Below are 25,696 nucleotides of genomic sequence, written 5' to 3'. Positions count from 1 at the left end.
CCAAGTGCTCTCCGTCACTGCCAGAAAAGGGCTTAGCTGTGTACAGGGAAGATGCTCTTGACGTTAGTGGGTGGCTGTCTAAAAGCTGAGTTTGGGGGTGGGCTTCAGCCTGGTGGTAAGCTAAGTAAGTGCACCCCACATCCCACAGTGGAGTACCTGGGCCCAACACCCAGCTCCAGCTCCAGTTTGTGAATCACCCTTCCTGCTAACGCAGATCCTGGGAGGCAGCACTGATGTAGCTGGGAATCTGACACACACGTGGGAGATCTGGCTAGGTCCAGCCTGGCTGTTGAAGCAATTTGCAAATGACCCAGTGGAGAACTCAGTCCGCCTTTTTTTTTTTTTTTAAGCCTGGATGTGGTATGATGTGTATTTTGGTGCACAGGTCTTAATTCAGGAGGAGAGAGTAAGACAGAGGGCACGAAGTTAATAAATCCCACAATCTTGGCAGGCCGGAATGCCGAGGAAAGCTTCCTCTGCCCTGTGGTTTTAACATCTTGTAGATAGTATTGATAAACAGAAAGGCCAAGAGCAAGGACAGGCCGTGTTCAAGTTTCCTCAAGCACATATTTACAATCCGGTTAACACTGACTCACAGAGGAGGTCCTGGGCGCATAATTAGTTTCTCTGTTTGTACAAAGAATATTGCTTTCAACTCTCTTCCCAACTTCCTCGGGCTATCAGAGCACTCAGTTATGTAAGACCATTCACGAGTTTTATAAAGGTCTCCTCATTGCTCAATTTAATCCCAGATCTAAATCTTCATTGGGCATCTCCCCCAAGCTGGAAGTGAAACACCAGTGGTCATATCAAACACTCATCTTGCTTCTGGTTTAGTAAATTTATGGTTTTAAAGCATTTTTTCACCTATTATTTTATGAGTTCCCTGACCTTCAAAGAAAGCTAATGAAGAAAACTCAAATTCGTTATAGCAAACAGGAACTTTTTTCTTTATGGAATGCACCAAAGAGAAAACCACCAACCCAGACAAATTAGTTAATCTCCAAACCAAAAGGAATTATGCCCTAGAGTAGACATAAATGGCATGACAATGTTTTATGCTTATGAATGTGTTTGGCATGGTGATGAAACTAGCATTATCAAATATACAAATTAAAGCACAACTGGGGACTAAGAAGGGAGTGACATGAGCTCAGAAGCACTTTAACGCTGGCGCTGAACACAAAACATGCAGAACTGTCCACTGCGTCATCTGAGATTATAATCTTCTTCATGTCTTGTCTCTCAGTCAGGAACAAAGAAATTATAAAATATTTCATTTTAAATTACATTTCTAGGAAAACACGTAAGAGCTCAACAATCTATCTTCTACAATGAAGAATTGCGTTTTCCCTATTATCATGACTTCTTCCTTCCCCAAAGGTAGATATGAAAAGAACAAAGGTTGTTAGTTCTAAAAAAAAATTTGTTTAAATAACTTGCTTCCTCTGGCTATGTAGAGGTTATTCTCAATGAGCCTGGTTAAAAAAATAATTGTGCTTGCTTTCTTAATATTTTGCTTAATATATGATGAGGAATCAGAAATTTTTAATGTCCTCCCTTTATTGGCTAAGTTCAGACATGACAGGGGTGGCACCCATCTAAAACCTTACACACCAGTTCAGTAGCTGATTTTGTCACCTAGTCACAGCATGTTACTGATTTTTTTTTTGTTATTAAAAGAGAATGGCATGACAAGAGGGCACAAAATATATTTCCACTAGAACACCTCTTTGGATGACACAGAATCCCATGCGACTTCCCTAACACAAATATACCCTGCCACCATGTCCTTCTCTTATTTTATGCTGGTAAGGAAATGAAAGGCCAATAAAATGTCCAAAAATTCATCCAGGAAAATGGTATTCAGATAGTCACTCATGGGGCCCACTTGAGTAGAAAGGACGTGAACAGGTATAACTTTATCAAAAGCTTATACCCCGGCAAAAAGCAACATTTTCAAGAACTGCAGTACTTCTGTGATTTTTCCTTTCCTTTTTACTTCATTCCAAAATAGATGAGAATCTGTTTTCCTTTTAGGTACAAACCCAGAGAAACAACTAAGCTTACAACTATGTTATCTTAAATATGTCCGGTTGCAAAAACCTAGGCTGTGTAACAAATGAGAGCCAAATTCACTGTTCCAATAGTAACCAAGTTTAGAAAACTCTAAATAGATCTTATAAACAAGCCAACAAAAGTAGTGATTAAAAAAAAAACAATAACAATATTTTAGTTTCATTTACTTGACCTGAAGCTTATATACATCCTAGTGAGCAAGGGAAAACTTCTCACGTTTTCATGCAGACTCAAGTCATTTTTTTTTTTTTCACTCTTCAGGTCTCCAATCTTCAGAAAACCCAGCAACCTGGATGTGACACTCCCTGAGTTGGGCATTTGGTCCCATCTCTCAGTTTCTCTGTAACCACTACTACTTACTTCATCTGGCCACAGCACTTCTAGGTGGTTTTCCAAAGCCCTCCATATGGCATCCAAAGCCCATCTCTCAGCTCCCCAACTTGGGGCTCACCTCCACACCCTCCCATTGGTCAAGCTGAGCTGTCACTCAGTTGGACCGTCTCCACCTCTGTGCTGTCTTTCCCCTGTGGCTCTTCATAACTACCAAAAGCTTACCTTTAGGCACTAAGGATCAAATGTATACCAGTTTTTATACTAAATGCCAATCTAAATAGGCACTAAATCCTCATGAAACTGACATGGGCATGACAACTGATGTGTCCCCCCCCCCACTCCACCCTCCAAATAAACAGAAATAGGCAAACACCCCGACTCTCCTTAAAAAGCAACCATCTACATTCAAACACCATCCAGAAAAAGGCCATGGAGATTTCCAGAAATCAAGTTTCTAACAGAGAACAATAAACACAACACAGAATATGAAAAACAAAAAAACAGGTACCTATTTCGTTACATATCCCAACATCTCCCCCACGCTCATTTTTGGAGATTGCTAGGAGGGAGGATTTATTTCAATAGATGTGGGTGTTGGTGTGAAATCTAGTTGGGGGGGGTGTGATATTTTAAAAACATTCCCCACAGGGCACAGATGCCTTTTTAGCAACTAAAAACACAATGGAAACACAATGAGACTTTTATACCTGGGTTTTTTTCTAGGCAAACAACAGACAACTGTGTCAAGGAGGAAACAGGAAATTTTGATTGGAAACAGCTGTAGTCCTTAACTGGTCTACAAAGCACTGGTGTGGTTACATGAATGAGGGTTCAGCAGGCTCTTTTGTGTCTGGTTGGGAACCATGCGGCCCTACACACACACACACACACACACACACACACACACACACACACACACACACACACACACACACACACACACACACACACACACACACACACACACACACACACACACACACACACACACACACACACACACACACACACACACACACACACACACACACACACACACACACACACACACACACACACACTCTCTCTCTCTCTCTCTCTCTCTCTCTCTCTCTCTCTCTCTCTCTCTCTCTCTCTCTCTCTCTCTCTCTCTCTCTCTCTCTCTCTCTCTCTCTCACTCTCTCTCTTACTTCCTGGCCTGACTGGTTAAACCCATCTCCCATTACCCGTAACAGTTAAGATGACCAGGAATCCCCCAGCTCCGTCTTCCCTTGCGGAACTCTTGCTCTTAGCCACCTGTGCAGCAGTGATGTGATCTGGGCCGGAAGTGGTCACTTCCACCTCCCGCTAGATGCGTTCACGGTGGGAGTCTTGAGGTTTCTTCCCATCTTCTCCAACAAGCCACCAACAATCACACAAATGCTCCAGCGACTGAGATTGTTTTCAACAACCAAGGCTAAGTCCACTGCTCTGCTTCCAATCCAGTGCCCTGTGCCTGGGAAGGTAAGACAGCACAGAGTACCTGTCCTCAGCCCTGCCCATGTGGGAGACCTGGACGGAGTTCCAGGCTCTTGGCTTCCGCCTGGCCCAGTTCAGGTTATGGGAAGTGAACTGGTAGATGGAAGATCTCTAACTTCGTCTTAAAGGCGGGGGAGGGAGGTGGCGCGGGCAAAGCAAAGGAATTAGAGGCATGTACGAAATTCAAGCACTTTTCAGATTCTTGGATTTCCTGCAGGAGGTCAGACTGCAAAGGCCCATGGAAGACTGCCTGTGTTCTTAGGACTAACGCCTGAGCTGTGTGGTTCACTCCAGTGCTGTCTCAGCCAAGCCGAGGTTCAGGCTGCCCCCATCCCAGCACTGACACAGGCCCCTCTATGGCTCTGCTTAGGTTCTCCAGCATCCGTCAAGGTGTTTTATTTTATTTTATGTTTATTTTTAAAGATTTGTTTATTTTTATGGGAAAGTCAGACAGGTGGAAAGACAGAGAGGAAGATCTTTCATCCTCTGATTCATTCCCTAAATGGCTGCATTGGTCGGAGCTGAGCCAATCCGGACTTGGGAGCTTCTTGCAGATCTCGTACTTGGGCACACGGTCCCCAAGGCTTTGGGCCATCCTCAGCTGCTTTCCCAGGCCATAAGCAGGAAGCTAGATGGGAAGTGGGACCACTGGGACATGAACCGGTACCCATATGGGATCCTGAGGCATGCAAGGAGAGAACTTTAGCCACTAGGCTACTGTGCCGGGTCCCAAGGTGTTCAATTTTAAAGCTCTGTCTTGTGCTGGAGGTGATGACTTCAACTGCTGCCCATCTATATGAAGTGAGTGGATTTCTCAGGCAAGTCACCTGGAGTTGCCAACCTTGTCTCCAATACCGTCACCTGCAGCCAGGCAAGAAGAAGGCAGGCGCTCTCAGCAATGGAAGCAGGCGGGCAGCACCCTTGGGGACTTCCTAGAAGCGTGGCCACAGCTCCCTGCCCAGCATCCTGATGCTCTCAGTGAAGTGTGGGCCTGGATGTCCTGTTATATAGAGGCTCCTTTAGTTCTAATGCAGCCAGGAGGGAAAGGCTCTGAGCCTGCCACATTCTTTCCTGTTCCTTTCTCCTGGACCTTCCTCTTGGATTGCCCCCCCAGCAGCCTCCCGGGCTGAATTCTCTTGAGAAGCCTTGGCCCTACCCGTGCCTTGGTTTTTAGGAAACAAAAACTGCATCAAGTCACTCTCTGGCTCAGGAGTTTCAGCTCCTTTCCGTGACCTCTTGGATAAAACTTGAGACCTTTGCAGACCTACTGCCGTCCTCACGTGACCTCAGCCTCCTCACTCAGCTCTGGTGAGGAAGTCCTTTGGAAATTCTGTTCCCCTTTCAAGACCACCTTCAAGTTCCCAGAATGTACCACGCCTCCCCCCTGAGGTCCCAAGCTGGCTTCCCTGTTTCAAATGCTCCCCATTCCCCCCTGCTTTGGCACCTTAATTGACTTACACAGGTTAACGAAGTACTTTTCACACCCTGGAATCATTTGAAGAAACAACAAATATTGTTTTTTTCTTCAAGGGCAAATTAAGAACTCTGAGTTAAACCCTTTTTCTACAACTAGTAGAAATAAATGCTTAAACACACAACTGCCAAAGACTGGTTAGCAGAAGTTACCTTTGCAAAACAAATTTCTCCAAGGGCTAAGTCACACAGCAGAATGTATCTATTAATATTTTATCTAATCAGAGGCAAGATTTTGACTAGAACTTGCAGCATTCTTATCCTTACATGCCTAAAAAATTGGCAAACATCTACTGTGCATATTTGGAGGTGGGGGTGGGGATGGAAAGGAAGCTTCTGGAAGCATGACCCTCCACTATTAATTCAGTACTTAAGGCTGTGTCAAGTCCATTGTTAGTGCTAATCTAGTAGGGCCATACTTCACATTAAGGCAAGACAATCACTCCTCATTTTTCTATATTTATTTCTGAGACAAGATGTGCTGTCCTCACACAGCGACAATGAGACACCAGTACCGCCCTGGAGCAGGAAACCAAGCGGAAAGGTAAATAAAAACTGAAGAGAGGGCCTCCTACAATCCTCTAGCCTGCACTTTGAAATGAATGAGTTTCCTAAGGGCTCTTCTAAGATTCCAAGTGTTCCTGGACAGGCAGCAGTGGTACCCCCTACCAGTGGTACAAGCCTCGGTCCCAACAACACCCCCCACCCAGACCCTGACAGCATCCTGCTGTCAACCCACCTCCAGCCTGCTGGACCACTGCTGCCACAGTGGCCTTCTCCAAGCCTCCCTTTTTTTTCCCCTTCTTCTGCAACACCAGCTTATTTCTAGTCTGTTGTAGCCTCTGATATTCTACAGGCAGCCACAAACTGCACAGAGCGATGCCTCCATAAATAAACCACATCAGTGACTTTCCTTTCTGATGGCCTTCACATTTCTGATCAGGAGCCACAGTAAGAGTCACACACACACAAGGCAGCACATGCATGGTAACCCATGGCATACACAGCACGAGTGGATATATGGATGTGTGTGTGCGGATGCAAGCACACACATATAAAGACCAGCACAAGTAACATGCGTAACCACACAGAACATGGAAGCTTCAAGTAACAAACACATTCAGCAATACAGTATGGTCTATTTTTATTTTTTAAACTCATCAAATGATTTAATATTTTTAAATTGGAAAGTCAAACGTACAGAGAGAAGAAGAGACAGAAAGAAAGAGCCATCTACTGGTTCACTCTCCAAGTAGCTGCAACAATCGGAGCCAAACCAATCCAAAGCCAGGAGCCAAGAACTTCTCCTGGGTCTCCCACACGGGTGCAGAGCCCCAAGGCTTTGGGGCCATTCTCTACTACTTTCCCAGGCCACAGGCAGGGAGTTAGATAGGAAGCGGTGCCACCGGGATTTGAAATGGCCCCCATATGGGATCCGGGAGCGCACAAGGCGAGAGTTTTAGCACCTATGCTATGGCACCAGTTCGTCTATTTCTTGTTTTTAAAATGCTGTTTTCTACCAGTCACCAGTTTGAAACATATTATTTTCATATAACCTTTTTTCTTTGCAAAAAAAAAAAAAAATAAGAAAAAAAAAAGTAAGCCGTGAACTTTTGTATGGTATGAAGGAGAATGTGATGTGACATGGAGAACACGGAGTCTGGTGATGGGAGATGGCTCTTGCTGTTGGTGGGCGTGAGGGGACTGCTTGGGCACAGGAGACTCTCGGCCTGTGTTCAGTGGTGTGGGGTGCAGCCGGGGTCCTGATCTCGCATGTGACTGGACTGCAAGGGAGGGCATTCAGGTTGAAGGGGACTGAACCAACTAAGGGGTGAGGAAACCGAGAAGTGGTGGGAAGTAGGCTGTCCCACACAGCAGGGTCAACCTCCCTTTGGCCCACTCACACAATGCCTAACCAACTTCATTTCCTCAGATGTAAAAACAGCTTTGCCCCAGACTCCCGATGAGCTATTCCAGAAAGGGCATGCAGTACTGTCTGTTAACAGGTCAGAAAAACAGGTCCAGGAAAGAAGCCACTGCTTATTTAGGTAGCCTTAAGAAAGGGCATAATCTCTCTGGACCTGCTTCCTCTTCTGTAAACCCAGATTGCCACAGGCTTTGTAAATTCCTTCAACTTCTGACTCTGACATTTCCTTTAAGTCCATTTCCCCTTCTCGGGAAGGACAACCTTGGAATGGATTCCATTCTTGCGCGCATTTTCCAGATTTCTCATCAGTTACGTGTGCCACGGTGCCATCCCCCTGCCCTCCCGCAATACACACACACACACACGAGGGGCGTGGCCCACATCCAGCTCCCTATTCAAGGCTGGAAAAGCAGCGGGCAATGGCTCTAGTCCTTGGGCTCCTACCACTCACGGGGGAAGACATGGATGGAGTTTCTGGCTCCTGGCTTCAACTTGGGCCAGCTCTGGCTGCTGCAGCCATTTGGAAAATGAACCATTCCTCTTTCTCTTTTCCTCCCTGTTGTTCTGGCTTTCAAATATATTTTTTATTTCTTTGTTCACTTTTTTGTAGATCGCTTGTCTTGATGTCTCCTCCCAAGAAGCCTATGGCTAGTTTGGAAAGCACTAAACCTTACACGTGTCCTTATGCGTCTCTGTAGCCCTCCAACGACAAATTCCATCTTTATGGGGGCAGGGAGAGGGACAGGGAGGGAAGGCCTCCACTCACAGAAGACTAGAGTCCTGCTTTGCTTACTGACTTTGGCATTTGTGTTCCAGGCAGAACACCCACGGTGAATAAGGGCCGGGGGACACTGCACTGCACTTTGGAGCTTCCCAAATTTTGACAGAAGAGTAACCTGCAAAAGCTTGCAGAGTCCCCTGGCTCTCTCGTACCCACGGGAAAACACGCACTTTGAAATCACTGGACTATAAATCAGCAATAGAGAGAAACAGATACTTTGGGGACGGGTTCTTCTCTTTTCAATTATTGTTGTTTCTCTCTTCTCCTTAGAGTAGAGACAGATATGGTGCTTTCTAGCGAAGAACATTCCTAGAAATAACAGAGAGGGAAAATATGACCATTTTCCCCTGTGATGTGATGACAAGTTAATAAATGGTTTTGCCTTGCAAGAAGGGAACGTCAGGGGACACACGTGCAAGCTTTCACCTGGGATGAGGTGCACCAGCGACACCTGAGCAGCGCAGGAATGAAGCCAACTGGAATTCCCTTTGGGAATCCCTGAATACGAGCTTTTGCAAGATGGAGTTTGTTAATACTGAAACCGGGAAAAAAGGCAAGTGGCTCATGCAGAAAAGCAGGCGCTCTTTTCTCACACACTCAGTGGCTGTGGATTCATCAGCCCAGGAGTGACACGGTTCGGCTGAACATTTGGGCCCTGTGCCCAGGCAGTGATTTTCAGGAACAGAAAATAGTTCCCAACTCATCACACATTGGCACTTTGCACCCAGCACGAAAAGGTCAAACCGAAAAGAAAATAAACTATTAAGGAGGTGGATACTGCATCATCCTGTCTATCTCATTTCAGCCTAGGGCAGGATAAAGATAACTCTTCATTACACATACAGAAACACACATCTACACACACACCCCTGTACAGTAATGCATCCACACACACAGTTCTAGCACATTATGCCACATGTTCACACTTTTCAAACTACAGATTTACAAAAAATGATTTGGAATAGTTCTTAAAACACAAAGTCTGGAGCCCAGCACGATGGCCTAGAGGCTAAAGTCCTCGCCTTGAATGTGTCTGGATCCCATATGAGTGCTGGTTCTAATCCCTGCAGCTCCACTTCCCATCCAGCTCCCTGCTTGTGGTCTGGGAAATCAGTCAAGGATGGCCCAAAGCTTTGGGACCCTGCACTGGTGTGAGAGGCCTGGAGGAAGTTCGTGGCTCCTAGCTTCTGATCGGCGCAGTACCAGCCACTGCGGCCACTTGGGGAGTGAATCATTGGACAAAGATCTTCCTCTCTGTCTCTGCTCCTCTCTGTATATCTGCCTTTCCAATAAAAATAAATAAATCTTAAAAACAAAACAACAAAAAGCAATGTCTGGGGCTAGGGCTGTGGTGTAGCAGATGAAGCCATCCCTGGGCCACCAGCATCCCATGTATGCACCGGAGCAAGTCCTGGCTGCTCCACTTCTGATCCAGCTTACTGCCAATGCACCTGGGAAAGCAGCAGAGAACCATGCAACTGCTGGGGTCCCTCTGGAGCCACGTGAGAGACAGGAAGAAACTCTTGGCTCCTGGGTTAGCCGTTGTGGCCATTTGGAAAGTGAACCGGTAGATGGAAGATCTCTCTCTTTTCTAACTTTGTATTTCAAGTAAATAAATACATCTTTTTTTTTTTTTTTAATTGGAAATGGCTGGAGCCGAGCTGATCTAAAGCCAGGACCCCGGGACTTCTTCTGGGTCTCCCACGTAGGTGCAGGATCCCAAGGCTTTGGGCTGTCCTTGACTGCTTTCACAGACTACAAGCAGGGAGCTAGCTGTACGGGAAGTGGGGCTACTAGGATTAGAACTGGCACCCATACGGTATCCTGGCATATGCCAGGTGAAGATTTTAGCCGCTAGGCTACTGCGCTGGGCCCAAAATATATCAACCTTAAAAACAACACAAAGTCCTTCAAAGTGAATTAATTCTAAGAAAAAAAAAACACTAAGCAACATATACTTTTAAAAGGTCCTTATTTTTTCTAAGCTTTTTTTGGCAGGGGTGGGGGGAGGAGACAGCAGATTCTTTAAGATTATTTGTTCCATTTCCTATTTTGCTTTATCACTGAAGGCAAAATACTGGGCTCCAAGCCTAGAACAACTCCCGTGTCCATCAGGCAAGGCTGGCACACACAGCAAGTCACCCTTCTCCATACCTTACCAAAGTCTATCCTGCTAAAGGCAGCTCCCTCATCTTTGGCTTTTGCCCTAATTTTACAGTGCCAAGGCATAAGGAAAAATAAAATGTTGTTCAAACTCTACCGCTACAGAGTTTTCAGTTAGAAATAAAAGTGACTGCGAGGAATTCTTAAAAAAAAAAAAAAACCTGCTCAATAATATTGAAACATTAAGTCATTTTATCAAAAAGTCAATAAACTGGAGCACAGGGAAGGGGCAGGGAACAGCGAGGGGTATTAACTGCCTCCAGCGGTTCCTATGTGTGCCCTGAAACTGAACACACTATTCAAATGCCTAAAGGTGTAAAGAAACAAAGACATTATCTTTTAGGTCAATTAAGGCATTATTCTCTTCAATATTGTTAGGGACACTCAGCACTCTCACTCCAAGCACATCATCAAAGGGTCAAGGGGGCATTCCGGGCCAAGGACGCACTTTCCCACAAACACTGCACTCCTCGGCTTGCTGGGGGTGCTCTCCATTTCCACTTGCTCAGGTGTGACCTTGGACGGTCAGGGAGCCTTCCTGCCCTTCACCAAGGAAGACTATCTTTTTTTTCCCTCCAGGCTGCCTGTGCAATGTTCTGGAAGTTTCCATGATACTGACAGTTACAAATGCACAAGCCCTGGATGACACTGCTTCAACAAGATTACAGAAAAAAAAAAAATGGAATTAAGACATACACTCGGTGGAAAAATCTGAAGTCCCTGCTTGCTCTTTTCTTACTATGTACTTGTATGAATGTTCTGAAGGTCTCACGTAGGCATGGACTTCCTTTCTGCACCAAAAGGAACTTGGCTTTCATCGCCAGTTTTCTAGAATATTCTCAAGGCCCCTTGTCTCTTGAGATCCCTTACACACATCAGGTCACAGGAGTTGTGTGGAGACTAGAGATTCAGGAGGTGAGGATGACTTTGGGGGTGGGTGTCAGCATCTTGGATCCATTCGGTCACTGGGGAGCGACAGAGGGCACAGCCCTGTGTGTGTTGGGTCACAGGCCATTTCACCTCCCAAGTCTCTTCCTCTACCGTTTCCTCAGGGCTGCTGGCCCGGGAAACGCTCAGGGTGTGGAAAACTTTTGTCCCGGAGACATCCTTCAGAGACTCCTGCAGGAGAAGGAAGGCGCCTTCGGACCAGCTTCAGGAAGCGACCTCCAGTCCACACTATGGGACGCTCTGAGGTGGGGCAGGGAAGAGAACAAAATGTGGATGGGAGGCGTCCCAGGCATCTGAGGACTCAGCCTCCAGGCGGCTTAGGGAGACTTGGGCTGGCGGGGGAGGGGAGCGACCGCCAGGCCCCAGGAAGAGCGGGGGCGGGGCAGAGGAAGGGGCCACTCGGCACCAGGAAACCAAGCCTGGTGGGAGAACAAAATCCAAGGGCGAGAGAATCTGAGAAATGGATCTCCCCGGCGTCCTGGCTTCACTCATAGCAAGATACAACAGTTTACCTTTTGGTACCCAAGAACTCTGTTTCCTAGCAGGCAGGCATTTTCAAGATGCCATTCAAATATTTTCAGTGACATCTGGGAGAAAAATTTCCCTTAAAGGCCGTCATGGAAAAAAAAAAAAAAAAAAAAAACCCTCACCATGATTCAGTGCAGCTAATGGAGGCTAGGTTTGAGAAGAATGCTCACTGGAGTTCCTCCCCAGAGCTCAGACAGGGGCCCTCCCCAGGCCCCCGGGGACTGGACCCTAAGGCACAGCATCCTGGGAGCGCAAGCTCCACTAGAACGACCAGAATTTCTCTAGACCTTACTGGAAAAGTGTCACTGCTGCTTGGGAGACACGTTCATGAATAAATAGGGGATGTAAGGGGGTTTCTTTCTTTTTTTGCATTAATTCCCCCAACAGCCAGGAAGAAGTATCTGGTGCAAAACAATACTCACACACAGTAGATCCAATTCAAGGCCCTGCAACAGGACCCCGGGGCTCCTTATCATGGATGATGATAATCCCCTAACAATAACACTGAAATGCCACCCACAGGGTGAGAGTCCTTCCCAGCTGGCCGGCCCATTCCTTTTCCATGGACTGCCTTTCTGTCTACACCTTAGGCCCCTTTATCTGCAGTTTTGTTTTCCACAGTTTCAGTCAGTCCTAGGCAAAGGAAGTTTGGAAATATTCAATGCAAAGATCTAGAAATACATTTTCAGTAACTTCACATGGCACGGTATTACCACTATTCTGTTTTATTGTTGTGGTGCCTTATAGATAGAACTAAATTTTATTATAGGTATGTATAGAAAAAGTCACATTTGCAGAGTTCAGAATTGTCTAAGGTTGGGACATACTCCAGGCAAGTAACAGGAGGCGACTGCCATTTCAGGTTGGGAGGAAACACTGCTAGTTTTACTTCAGCAATGGTCTCTATGTCTAAAACGCATGCTGGTGCTACAGCACTGTCCGCCTTCTGACAGGAACCTGCTGGCCCCTGCGTCCCTCTGGGTGCCATGGCCAGAGTCAGGCAGAGACACCTGTGACAATTTGCACCGGGAAGGCATCTTTTTTGTCACTTTATAACCATGGAACGGAGGAAAGTGGGACTGCGTAAGACACCACCATGGCATTCCAATATCGTTCTGGTTTGTTTTGAATGCTGTGTAGACTACTCCTTTGTACCACAGTCCCACAACTCCAAACTAACTTCTTAAAGAGTACATACTGATTAAGACAAGCATTTTCTAATGTCAGAGGTAGAGTAGCCTTGAAACGAAAGGAATCCTCTCTGCTCCCAGTGGATCCCAAGTCCAGCAGCGCTAACCATGGAACCATGTGATGATTAAAAATGCAGACCACCCTTCTCCCCGGCGTGCTGGGAGCCTGGAGGGCCGTCACACACCCGGGCCAGCACGTGCTGGGATGTTCTTGAAGCGCTGAGAACGCAGTCTGTCCAGGGAGGAAGGGGAAACATCTGAAGCTATTTTTGTGGCTGCAGGTCTTCTGGCTGTCCAGGGTGAACAGTAGGGTGGATCACGCATTGTCTGGAGCCCTTCAGGATTTCTCTCCTCTCTTTTTGTGCATGGCCTCATTTCCGTCTTCCTGTTGCTAGGAAGGAGAGCTGAGCCTGAGAAACTCGTGTTTACAATACAGGACCATCCTGTCCCGAACAAGGCTCTCTTCAAAAAGCCCGAGTCCCTTCACCCACTGTACTTTGGATGTGCCTGTTGCTCTGAACCGAATCACCCTTCCCTGAATATTTTCTAGTTGTGTTCTTTACTGAGCCAAGCCATGAAAATATCACTCTCCATTAAGCATTGCATCACAACTTAACATCTCCATGGAGACAGCAAGGGAAACCCAAGTACTTATTTTTGCATTTGAAACCACCTCTTGGAATCTCACCAAGGCCCTGATGGGTTGGAAGGCATCACACAAGGGCCTCCTCTATCTCCTTTACATCCCTACAAAGAAAGAGCTGAAACTTTTAAACGGTGCACAGCATCATCCATCACAAAATGCAACTCTCCATTAGTCTAGCATATTTTCCAGAAGCATCCACATACCCCCTTTTCATTTCAAAGTGGGCTTAAACCTTTCAAGGTCTTTGCTCTTCAAACAACAGATAATAGAGTCAACGTGCCTCTGACACATGAAACTTGCTCCACACCACAGGAAAATCCTCTCTGACCAGTCTCATAGATTGAAACGTCAAAACACCGCTTTCCGGGCCCGGCGCGGTGGCGCAGTGGTTAAGGTCCTCGCCTTGCACGCCCAGGGTCCCATATGGGCGCCGGTTCTAATCCCGGCAGCCCCGCTTCCCTTCCAGCTCCCTGCTTGTGGGCCGGGAAAGCAGAGGAGGACGACCCAAGGCTTTGGGACCCTGCACCCGCGTGGGAGACCCGGAAGAGTCTCCTGGCTTCGGATCGGCATAGTATCGGCCCGTTGCGCTCACTTGGGGAGTGAATCATTGGACGGAAGATCTTCCTCTCTGTCTCTCCTCTCTGTATATCTGCCTTTCCAATAAAAAAATAATAAAAATAAATCTTTAAAAAAAACCCGCTTTCCACTAGTGATTGCTACCTATCTGTTTTACCTCTTCACTTCCTCAAGAGTGGAATTTCTCTTTAGATCCACAACTGGGTAACTTCTATCACAATCAAGCAAACCACTACGCACACCTCCTGGAGACATGGACTGAAGTTGGAAGCTACCAGACTGGCTGCACCGCCAGTGCCTTTTAAGGGTTTTCTACCTATTTGGTGTAAGGTGTCACTCAGTTTGAACTAAAATAAAATCTTTTTTTGACCTAACAAAAACAAAAAAACCCCTCCAAGACAGCTTGGAGGGGGAAAGGCTGCTGTGCTTGGCTGCTAGCTGCCCGAATAGTAGTGCTAATGGCAACGTCATGCACCCAGGCTGGGGCCAGGCTGCAAAGCTGGCATGCCATAACAAAAGTTAATACAAACCTTCACCAACATTTTCTCAGCAAACGTCTCGAAATAACTTGTGACCACACATCTGCTAACCATTTGACACTGGTTCCTCAGGACTGGTTCCTACTGCGGGGGGGGGGGGGGCGACTGCCTTACAGGGTACCCCTCTCACCATCTGCTGCAGCCCTGCAAGCCAAGATGGCACTGGATGCCTCACTTCAATTCCACACTTAGGGCCTGCAGGACCAACCTGCAGCCCAGATGGACGTGAATTAGTCAACTCTGGCAGCTGCTGGTTGACTTACATTGAGGGTGCTGCCGTCTGCTGGGCTATTATTTTTCCTTATCCCTCCAGCAAAGAAAGTTTTGAAGAGAGTAAAAAAAAAAAAAAAGTGTCATTTTGGGATCTTATTGAGTCTTCTGCAGAGCTGGTTCAGTCCCCTGTCATTCCATCCAAATGGAGTTTTTTTATATCGATGGCCAGTGTTTGATTGGAAATCACCAAGAACCTCTGAACCCTGAGAAAGCATCCCTGAGCCATCCCTGACAGGTGTAAAAAGCCTTACTCTGGGTAGTCATGGGGATGGGGAACAGAGGGGTCGTGGAACAGAAGGGTCGTGGAACAAAGCTTTCTGTTCCACAATAAAGATGAAAAGGTTTGGGGTAAAGATTTCCTTCCATGGTCATAAGCATCAATCCTTACTTGTTGAACAGCAGTAACAGGCGCCTTGCTAAGCCATTTCTTTGCATGAGCTCGTGCGATCCTCACCACCTCCCCACGTGTAAACATACTTGGTACTCCCACATTACATAGGAAGGAAGCACAGTGGGGCCGAGCAGATCAATGGGCCAGCTAGCAGGCTGCCTACTTGCCAGCCTCACTCGCTGAGCGCTCCAGCTCCAGCGCACCAAAGGGTTAGGAGCTGGCAGAACGTAAGAAACCACACGCACAGGGTCGGGTCACAGCGGCCTGGGTCTCCCGCCCTCGGAAGGATCAAAGGCATGGCTCGGTCCCTGCCGGGAGGTGGGGACAGGGACTGAGTAGGGCAGGCTTCCAAGAGGCCATCGTCTCATTACCAAAAAAAGTCGGGCCAGGCGGCGTGCTTCCTTCCTTTCTCCGGCCCACGGACGCGCTCAGCGGGCTTGGAGACCCGAGCCAAGGGCGTGGACATCTCCGTGGGGGCATTTTAGGAACCCGATTCCACAGCCCCGCACCAGGTAAATTGACGCCTTCCTAGCAGGCACCCCCTCTCAGGCCAGCCCGGGGCTTTTTGCTGAAAGACACTGTGCAGGGGACCTGGGGACACCAAACAGACTTTCAGGTCAAGTCGGGCTAATTCTCAGACTTTAAAATTTCCGAACGAAGTTTGCAATCCCAACAAACTTTTACTTCCAAATAGTATTTTTAAAAAGCCACACTACTCTCTAAAACATCCCTAAATAAGGAACTGCTTAGGGCGAGACAACACTGGTTTTTGGACTTGTAGGTGAAGGACAGCAGACATGGAACCAGGACGGACACGCAGCTAGAAGACCAGCGCCTAGGGTCCGGAATCAGAACAGCAACGGGGCTGGAAGACGTGCGTCCGGCCCCGTCCAACCCCTAGCCCTCGGCCCACCCAGGAGCTCTCGGGGCGCCAGAGCCCGTAGTCCCCAGGCAAAGATCGCTCAGGGATCAATAACTCCGAAATTCAAACCTCTTCCCCTCCCCCCGAAACGCTGACCGCTCCCCCGTCACACACGCGTTCTCTCTCTCTCTCTCTCTCTCTCTCTCTCTCTCACACACACACACACACACACACACACACTTGGGCGACTCCTCAGAAAGCGTTTTAATACCACAGACCCACAGGCACCGACCAGACCAAACGGGGGTGACATTTCCCCTCGGCGGGTCCCCCTCTGCAGCGGGCTCCCCCGGCTGACCCGACGGTAAGACATGGGGTCTAGCTTACGAGTTAGGATCATGGTGTCCGGCTTCTTTTTGCACATCCAGCGCAGCGGAGAGCGGCAGGCGCGCAGCAGTGGGGAAGTTGAGGCAGCCCGATGCACCTCGGCTCCCGCCGCCGGACCCACGGCGGCAGCGGGGACGCGCGCCCTGGCGCTCCTCAGCGCATCCTTGCTCGCCGTCCCTAGACCCGGGCCACCGTCCCCAGAGAAGAAACCGGGGACGGAAGTTCGTGGAGTTCTCCAAGGGGGACCAGCTCTCAGGGAGCCGAGCGAGAAGCCCGGGAGCTGCAGCGACGCTCGGCCATGGCCCGGGGTGTGCAGCGAAGCGCCCTCGCTCGGGCAGCCTGAGCGCACTGCCTCCTGCGCGCCCCGGCAGCCGCGCCCTCCCGCTGCGCCCGCCCCCGAAGGGAGGGACCAAGACCCCGCGGAGTCGGCTTTCGCGGCGGGCCGGGTCGCGCGCAGCAGCCTCCGGACGTCCCGGCCCCGCCCCGCGCCTCCTCCGCCCGGGACTGGAATGTTTTTCCCCCCACCCGGCCTCCACGTCCGAAGCGGGAAGCGCCTGGGAGTCGCCAGCTCTCGGCCTGAGGGGGCAAAGGCAAAGGCCACGAGGCGTTTAACTTGGCGGAGATGTCCCGGCTGGACGCTGAGACGCCGCGCGCTTTTCCAGTTTGTCTTTTCCTTGGTAGTCCCTGCCTACTTTTTAACCTCTGACCTTCTGCCTAACTTTCCAGAACCGAGTGTGAGTTGGGCTGGATTCAGCATTTCCTGATCTGTAAAATGGGCCAGGAGTCGCTGTCTCCGCAGACTTTGGTATGCACTGAAGCCTGCGGGGGCACAACAACGCGACTTTTACTATCTGCTGTGTGCTCAAAGGAGCGCTTTTCACACCGGCCTTAGGGCCACGCTGCCAGGGCCTCAGCTCCAGGCTGAAGGAGACCCTCTAATGGCAGCAGTCTGCGTTTTCCCAAGGGCACCCGATACAACAGGAAGCCACGAGTTAAAAGGTCACGATGGAATATAATAGCTGTAGTATTTGAAAAATCCAGAGACAGAATTGCATCGATTTGGGGGTTAACTGATGCTCTCCGCCTGTTGGCTCCAGAGGAGAAAACAAACAAAACTGACTTTAACTCACGTTTTTTGGGGGGACCTAAACAGAGTCCATTTCTTTGATACTAAACATGACTCTAGACCTTCGGGATACAGCAGTGAGCTAAAGACAATTCTCTCTTTTCTTCTGGAATTTGCCTCCTGAGGAAGGTGCATGGTAAACAATTATAAATCAGTAAAATTCATTCTCTATAGGGTGTTAAATGGACAGAAAGCAAGGGAAGGCATAGGCAGTTTGTTTTCACTTGAAATTAAACACACATGGGAAAACTGAGTCTATTATAATTTAAAATCTAGTATCTCGGTTTACATATGCAAGAATCCTCCTCCACATATGCCCAATAGGGTAAAACAAAATTTCTAGCTTCTCCCCCTGGTTCTTTATCCAAAGCCCACTTCAGCTCTGAAAGGGAGGGAGGGAGCTTTCCCACCCAGCAGGCCCAGGAAATGTTGGGGTGTTCACCTGCTTAGAACTGCTGTGGGCAAGGCTGAGTACAGTGTGCAGCGTGGGTGACTTGGGGAGAAGGGGCACACAGGTCCACAGAGGGTCTAGGGAGAACAGACCTGCTTGGCACAAAGAGAGGCAGCTGCCGTCTCGAGTTGGGAAATTGTCACAATGCCCGCATTTCTCGGCCAGGGCTTGAGTCAAAGGAAGGCCTGGAAAGTACCAGCAAGCACCTGCATGACCGCTGAAGGACTCTGCCGTGGTGGTGAGAAGCCATTTCAATGGACCAGTTTTGCCTGTAGCAAGCTGTAGCATGAATCTCAAACTTAAGAAAACAGGAGTCGGCCTCCCAAAACATACCCATATCTGTTGTTAAAAATGTGAACATTAAAATTACTGTTGTGATATAGTGGCTTTAGTACGACCTGAGATGCCAGCATCCCATATAGGTGCTGGGTCAAGTCCTGGCTGCTCCACCTCTGATCCAGCTCCCTGTGCATGTGCCTGGGAAAGCAGCAGATGATGGCCAAAGTCTTTGGGCCCCTGGACCCACAGGGAAGACTCACACGGAATCCTGGCTTCAGGCTGACCCAGTCCCAGCTGTTGCGACCATTTGGGGGAGTGAACAGGAAGATGCAAGGTTACTCTCTCACCCTGAAAACCTACTCTTCAAATAAACAAATTGTATTTAAAAGGTGAATGTTAAAAAGATAGGTCTTCTAAGCATCTCAGTATAGATTCTGTTGTCTGTTTTCTGGAGAAGGAAGCTGGTTTAATTAAGTATGTATCTGTGTGTGTGTGTGTGTGTGTGTGTGTGTGTGTGTGTGTGTGTGTGTGTGTCTGTATTGCTAACATACCCACCACCACTCAGTATTCATCTTTCTAGAGCAAAACATGCTAACCTTTTTGTCTCATTGCTGAAGTCATATTCCTTTCCCCTGTGTTATGAATGCTGCCTTCCCTAATTTCATTATATCTCTGAGGATATTTGTGTTAATGTAGTTTGCTCATTATCTAACAATACTAATAGCTGTTGTAACATTTTTCTTGAGAATGCATGGGTTTGCATTTGGCCTTCACTGAATGTCATCCTCTCCCATTCTTTACTGTCTTGTCATAGCTTATGTCTAGAACCAAAACCCTATCATTTTAATTCTTACTCCTATCAGAAAATGCTACATTTGAAGGCTGCTGAACTTGTAAGAGTTTAACTTCTTGGACCCAGTGTAATAGCCTAGTGGCCAAATTGTCACCTTGCACATGTCAGGATCCCACATGGGCACCAGTTCATGTCCTGGCTACTCTGCTCCCCAATCCAGCTCCCTGCTTGTGGCCTGGGAAAGCAGTGGAGGACAGCCCAAAGCCTTGGGACCCTGCACCCACATGGGAGACCCAGAGGGAGCTCCTGCCTCCAGGTTTTGGCTAAGCTTGGCTTGGTTCTGGCCATTGTGGCCACTTGGGGGCGAGAACCAGTGGATGGAAGATCTTTCTCTCAGTATTTCATTCTCTCAGTGTATCTGCCTTTCCACTATAAATAAATAAAAGTCTTTAAGAGTTTGACTTCTGGAGCTGACCACCGCTGGCTTGGTGACTTACCCATTTATCCCTCAATAGTTTCCTCATTGTTCAAATAGAAAGTTAGAAATACCTCATGGGAATTTTTAAAAGAGGATTTTGTAAAAAAAAAAAATGGACATGAAGTGCTTATCATATAGTAAGCACTCAATAACAGAGGCCTGTTATCAACTATTAGCAGCTTAACTGGCAGGAGGCAAGTGGCTAAGATGTCTACTCTGGCTTTTACTCTGTTTTAATGATCAAAATTAGCCACTTTTTTGGTATGATATTCAAACATACTCTCTTGCATTTTTCTCACTGCAATGGTGTTTTTAAAAATATAAATGTCTATAAGCGGGCACTGGCATTGTGATGTAGTCAGTGAAACTGACACCCACCACACAGCATCCTGTATAGCTGCTAGTTTGTTTCCTGGCTTCTCCCCTTCCAATCTGATTCTGTGTTAATGACCCTAGTGCTTAGACCCCTGCTTCCCATGTGGGAGACAGAAGAAGCTCCTAGCTCATAACTTTGAGCCTAGCCCCAGGCATTGCATACATCTGGGGAGTGAACCTGTGGACAGAAGACTCTGTTCCTGCCCCCTCTCTGTATCTTTGCTATTCAATTAAAATAAATAAATCTTTAGGGGAGAAAAAAAAAAAAAGAAACAAGTCTACAAACACTCAGACAATGCTGGTAAGCCAAGCCACAACAGGATATCAAGAGCTGGGGGGCCCAGCAGCCCTCTAAGAGAGGAGCCAACGCTCAGATTGACTTGCTTACTGGCCTGTATTAACACAACCACCTCAGTCTACATTCAAAGATTTTTCAGAAACCCTTAGGAATCTATATTTTATGTCAAATCTCCCAATTTGTAGTTGCTGCCAACTATTTAATTATCTAAATCCCATTCCAAATAATTTTAACTTTAGTCTTCATTTAACCCTGAGGCAACCAATTCAAACTTTTGCCCTAGTGATAGGAGCCAAGCACTCTTTGGAAACGTCCTTCTCTCCGCAAGGAACCTTAAGACAACTCCTTGGAAAATGCTGTAATATAATTTGTGCTCCGTGAAGTATTGTGAAATTGCTGGGGAAAATAAATTTTATTTGTTATGTTCAGAGGAAATATGACAAAGAATAGAAAGTTTCAAAATTAATTTAAACGGCATCCAACTAAGGAAAATAATTAAATTTGGAATCGAAGGGCTGTCCTTAAGGCATCCATTTATTTTTACGCTTCAGAGACCCTAGACTAGGCACTTTCTACACTTCCCGTCTTGACTTTTAACCTTTCCAGAATGTGTGAAATCCCGTATGCTGGGGATATATGATAGAGAAAATGCAGAGCAAGACAGGGCTGAGCAACAGCAACAACAAAATAGTTATCTCCTTTATTTTTAACTGGAGTAGCTCTCTTTTTGTCACATAATTTTTGATTGCAACTTCAGAATAATTCACTCAGTCTCCCGGTGATATTTTTAATAAAGGGGTGATGATCTGTACAAATGTGATGTAAATCTATTTTCTGGAGTAATCACTTAAGACCCACAGTGAACAGCCTCCTACAGTGCTTTTATCATTGAACAAATATTTATTGAGGCTTGGAAAAGGCAGTGTATTGCATGATATGAAAACAAACATGAAGAGGAAGCCTGAAGGGAAAATTCTTAGACAGAAGGTAGAAATGGGAGGGGCTGGTGCTGGAGTCAGCATCCTACAGTCCCGGCTGCTTCACTTCTGATGCAACTCCCTGTTAATGGCCTGGGAGATGACCCATGTCCTTGGGTCCCTGCGCCCATTTAGGGGACCGGGATGAATCTCCTGGCTCCCGGCTTCAGACTGGCCCAGCTCTAGCCCCAACTGTTGCAGTCAACTAAGTAGTGAGGCAGCAGATGCAATATCTATCTCTTTTTCTTTCTCTGCCCCTGCCCCCAACCTTATCCCTCCCAAGCCTTTTAAATAAATAAACATCTGAAAAAGAGAAAGAGAGAGAGAGAGAGAGAGACATGGATACAGTTCTGTAATGGAGTTCAGTTGGAGGGTTTGAACATATTGAATTTTCAACCCAGATTTGCTAAGTCAGTGGCATGTTTTCCTGAGATACTCACAATATTTATGGCAGAATTTCCTTTTAGAGGTTATTTAGTTTAAAGGCTCAGGCAGTTGATTAGTTCAAGACCTCCCTACTAAAAATGGCAGAGAAGATGTGAACACAGTCTCATTCCTCCCACCCCCAACTTCCTTTGGATCTTTGCTGGTCACAGTCTGGTTCTTTCATGGGACTGTTGGCCACACAAAAATCAAGGAAGTGAAAATTTAAAACTGGGGAACATTTTTAACTCCATGAAAGCGGCTAGGCTTCTTTCTCACTGAATTAACCAATTGAAGTGGCATGCTTTGATTCTTTGTCTCTTCTGCTGTTATTCTCAGACTTAATCATTCTTCTTTGAGTTTACAACAAACATTTCATTGACAGCTGAGAGTGGGTGACATTATTTTGTAAATATTACTAGGTTTAATCTCTTGTTTACTTATTTTTCATATTTTACGATTATAAAATATTCACTTAGAAAGTAAAAATATGGAGAACTATAAAAACAAAAAGCACTTCATAATCACACTGCCAGAGGAAATTGTAGATTTCTCTCTTATAGTATTGAGGTATAATAACTTAATCACTGCTCTGATCTTTTTCCCACTACACTTTCCTTAATGACATGTACAATAAATTTTAAGATGTAAAAAGGGTAATTTTTAAGGCAAATTCATTTCCTTGAATTAAGGCCAATTGCTACTTACTATATTTATTTGTAAACTGCCATCTAAGGAGTTTGTGCCATTTTAATATTTTGTGCAAAGTGTAGATGTACCATTTATTTCCCTTCTTATTTTGTATCATCCCAGTTATAATTTCTATTGATAATTTGATGAGTAAAAAATAATTTCTTGTTGTTTATCTACATTTGTTTGGGCACTAAACTGAATTTTTATTGTAATGAAATAAATGTAACAATAAATGTACATTCATATATATGTATATATATATATACACATATATATTAAGATTAATTTACAAAAAGAGAGAGGTCTTCCATTTGATAGTTCATTTCCCAAATGGTCACATTTGCCAGGGTTAGGACAGGCAGAAACCCGAAGAGATCTATCTTGGTCTCCCATGTGGACGGCAGGGGTCCAGGTGCTTGGGCCATCGTCCACTGCCTTCCCAGGCACATCAGTCAGGAACTGGATCGGGAGCAGAGCAGAGATGCAAGCCACCACTGCAATATGGGATGTAGGCATTACAAACACTGACTTCACACACTGTCACAAGGCAGGCCCCAAAAATCTATCCTTGCAACCATTTTTAAGTATACCATTCAGCAGTCTCAAGCTTGTTCACACTGTCATGCCCCCACCTCCATTTTTTTTTTTTTTTTTTTGCCATCCCAAACCCAAGCTTGATACTCAGGTACCGGTAACAACTATTATATCTCTTTTTTCTTTTTAAAATATCATATTTTAAAATGTTTGATCCTGGCTATATAGATGAGATGGATGTATGCCTGTGTGGGCCCCTGTTTAATGTTGAGAAGGCCAGGGTATAGAGGAAGGTAGCTAGTTTTCCCTATATCATTTGAACCCAGAAATGCTAAGAGACAAAGTCAACCTATAGTAAAAGGTCATTTAATGCATGAAGGATTTTTTTTTTCACTATAATTTTAGCTATAGACTTCATATTCCTTTTCTTAAAATTTCCACTTCTATCACCTCGATGTTTGCATAGAGCAAATGCTCCGTTAGCCCTCACTGCTTAAAAGCCAGCAGGGAGTGGGTTAAGCTGAAAACTCAAGAGCTCTGGGGTCTTGATAAACTTTCAGACTGCCACATTTTCCTTGAGTGCAATGTATGTGCATGCATTTTATTCCCTGATAAGTAAATATTGGAACATCTACAGATTCTTCAAGAATTAGGGTGCAATGCTAAGATGGCCATTTCCAGCCTTTCCCAGAGTTGAGAAAAAGCATTTTTAGTTTTGTTTTGCACCACCTTGTTATACAGAACCATTTATCTGATAGTCATTTAAACCCTGACTTTAAAAAAATCAGTATCCAGGTGCTGGTGTTATGGTGTCACAGGTTACAAACTCCTGTTTGCATCACCATCATCCCATATCTGCTTGCTGGTTTGAGTCCTGGTTGCTCCAATTCTGATCCAGCTCCTGCTCCAGTTCCTGGGATGGAAGTCGAGAATGGCCCAAGTACCTGGGATTCTGCACCCATGTGGAAGACCAGGCTGAAGTTCTGGACTCCAGGCTTTGGCCTAGACAAGCACTGGCTATGTGGTCATTTTGGGGAATGAACTAGCAGATGAAAGCTCTCTCTTTTTCTTCCTCTCACTTGATTTTTCAAATAAATAAAAAAATTTTAAGTTATAGCCAAATGTTAATTATCTTCTATAATTCTGAAAACTTGTGATTCTGATTCCACTAAAGGGATATTTTATGTTTGCTCATGCTATAAAATGTAATTCTTTATGGTCCATTGGTCCTAAAGTAAAAATACTATGGGGGATGCTGAGCAAGTATTTGAAAAATAATCAGCAGTTCCCTTTCTTAGCTGCTAACTACAGAACGTTGGCCATTATAGTGTTATTTCTGGAAACTCCTACACAGCTCCAGATCATTAACTTACTTTAATAGTCAACAGGAGAATGGAGCTGTAGTGTATCTTTAAGCTTGGCTTTTCATGCGTAACTAACTCAGACAATTAGCTCGTATTGATTCTATTGAATTAAGCTGTATTTTGAGAACTGCAGGGCCACAACATAAACATTTTTATAAGTAGAACTGGTAACAAGACTCATGAATTGTGAATGATTGAGGATTTGTCAGAAGAGAATGAACTAAATCGCAGCCACCCCCTCTTTTTTTTTTTTCTTTTAATTTTTAAGAGTTTTTATTTGAATGGTAGAATGATGCAGGGAAAGAGAAAGAAAATCTTTCTTTTGCTGGTTAGCTTCCCAAATGCTCAAAATAGCCCAGGTTGCTGGATTTACTTCCTGTTCTGCCATGTGCGAGACAGGAGGCAGAGTGCTTAAGGTACCCTCTGCTGCCTGCCAGGCACATTAACGTGACTCTGGATCAGAAATGGAGGTGCTGGGATTTGAACCAAGACCCTGCGACAAGGGATATGGGTATCCCTAGCGGCAGCATCCTATTCTGTACCATGACACCTACCCCTGGCCTTTCTTACTAGATCTTGTGTTCCCAGACGTACAACTGTGGATTATTGTTGCAATTCTGATGGGTTTACCACAAATATAAGAGGCAAAAAACCAAAGCAAAAGAATATCCTGCTAAATTTCACAACTGACTGCTCCAGATGTCCACATCTGTGATAAAAACAAGCCCAGCTATGTATTGTTTACTTGAGTTACAAGCAAAATATGGTGATATGGAAAAAGTAAACAAAAGGAATAGAAAAAGATCCACCAGGCAAATACGAAGGAAAAGAAAATGAGGGTAGTCTTGTAGATAACAGAAGAGGTGGTTTGAAAACACAGTCACAAAAGAATTCAGAGGGGGTGGCTGTCAGCAAAATGTAGAGCCTAGAGGGTTCTTGCCAAGCTTCCATGGCACAGGTGATCCTGTATAATTCCAAGGTAGGTTGCAAAGGCCACGCAGTTTCCACTTGCTTGGAAAGGGACAACACTTGGGAGTCATTTGCTACCATGTGGGCAGCTTGATTTTACCCTGAAGCCCTGATGCGGAATGGTGGCTGCAACAGATGCCAGGCAACGCCAGCTCAGCTCACAGCTGTTTGAATTTTGCCCATCTAGGCCATTGTCAGAAGCCTTTCAGAAAACAGAACCACAGTCACCATCTATCTGCTTATAGCTGCTAGAGACCCTCATGTGGTCAACTGTAGATATCAGTTTTGGCCAGACGGCTGGTAAAGCAGTATTGTGAGTATGCCTGTCAGATTGCTCTGGGGG

At 46.0% G+C, this 25,696-nt stretch overlaps 1 protein-coding gene across 2 annotated transcripts in view; it reads right to left on the bottom strand.

Annotated features, from left to right (window-relative positions):
* The window catches only part of DLC1 (DLC1 Rho GTPase activating protein), a 397,667-nt gene that overhangs the window by 28,955 nt on the left and 343,016 nt on the right, over window positions 1-25,696 (bottom strand). The window lies entirely within an intron of this gene.

The sequence above is a fragment of the Ochotona curzoniae genome, unplaced genomic scaffold (assembly GCF_017591425.1).
Source record: "Ochotona curzoniae isolate NIBS_2020 unplaced genomic scaffold, NIBS_Ocur_1.0 scaffold_4505, whole genome shotgun sequence".
In the NCBI taxonomy this organism is placed as follows: domain Eukaryota; kingdom Metazoa; phylum Chordata; class Mammalia; order Lagomorpha; family Ochotonidae; genus Ochotona; species Ochotona curzoniae.
The sequence above is the reverse complement of the archived record's forward strand: the minus strand, read 5'-3'. Positions and strand labels throughout refer to the sequence as shown.